The sequence below is a fragment of the Sapajus apella genome, unplaced genomic scaffold (assembly GCF_009761245.1).
Source record: "Sapajus apella isolate SASKATOON/1434 unplaced genomic scaffold, GSC_monkey_1.0 scaffold13859, whole genome shotgun sequence".
Taxonomy (NCBI): Eukaryota; Metazoa; Chordata; class Mammalia; order Primates; family Cebidae; genus Sapajus; species Sapajus apella.
The window spans coordinates 1-1,164 of record NW_022450780.1 but is presented as its reverse complement, the minus strand read 5'-3'; the positions used below and the strand labels follow the sequence as shown (position 1 = coordinate 1,164).

The window sequence follows — 1,164 nt, the reverse complement described above, 5'->3', positions numbered from 1 at the left end:
GTGCCATTCTGACTAGATTGTAGAAAAAGAGGGAGTGCAGGAGGCCAAATGCCTAAAATGAAAATGGGAGCGATCAGACCCCATCTGCAGCTATAACTTAAGATGCTTACAGATGTGGTCAGTGTGACATATGCAGGGAAGAGGTGCAGAGGAATGCCATGGGCAGGGAGGGTGTTCCTGGGACAACAGTCTGCCCACTGGCCTTCACATCTTGGCCTTGCCCTGGGCAGCCACAGCTTCCATGGCTTCACCACAGCCCCTTTATCCCCCAGGAAGTGTATGGACTTGATGGGCTTCAAGTTTTTGTGCAGTTCATAGACAATGGGAATACCAGTCAGCAGCTTCAGTTCCATGACGGCCTCTTCAGAGCAACTCTCCAGATACTTGACAGTTCCCCAAAGGCTGCTGCCATGGGCTACAATCAGTACCTGTTTCCCCTCCTTGATCTGGGGAACTATTTCTTCATTCCAAAAGGGTAGAGCTCTGGCAGTAGTGACCTTCAGACGTGTAGGTGGGTAGCTGATCTTCAGTGGAATCTGCATACCTGCAGTCCTCACTGACGCTGCTGTAGAGGGGATGGTCAGGCTCATTCAGAGGTGGTGGGACAGCATAGGACCACCTCCAGATCGTCACCCGAGCCTCACCATGTTTGGTAGCAGTTTGTGCTTTATTGGGTGGGTCAGAGCACCATAGTGCAGCTCACAGAGGTGCCGAGTCCTCACTACAAGCAGTCACTTCTGGCCAATAGCATCCAGCACAGCCCGGAGGGCCCAGATCACTCCCTTCTGCACTGAGGTGAAGATGTCAAACTCATAGCCAACATCTCGCAACACCTGCCAGTCATGCTATGCCTGCTCATGGCTTGCCAGGCTCAAGGTTGGCATGTTACCTGCCACAGAATCGTTCTCCAGGTTCCAGGCACTCTCACCCTGTTGGGTCAGCCCCAGCTTGTATGTGGCCTTGGCAGTGGGATGGGGATGCAGCACTGACTGGGGCTCACAGAGATTTCAGAGTCCTCTGTTTCCTTTAAACAACATAAAGCCATCTCCTCTCAGATCAAGGAGGCTTCTTTAGTCTTGTAACTATGTTGGAGTTTTGCTTCCAAAATACATTTCTTGCAGTAGCTAATATAGTCACAGAATCCTTGCAGATTCCTGCTGAAAT

General features: G+C 51.1%; 1 pseudogene; it reads right to left on the bottom strand.

Moving 5' to 3' along the window:
- Positions 1-204: 204 nt before the first annotated feature.
- On the bottom strand, positions 205-833 carry LOC116548511 (annotated as a pseudogene).
- Positions 834-1,164: the final 331 nt, after the last annotated feature.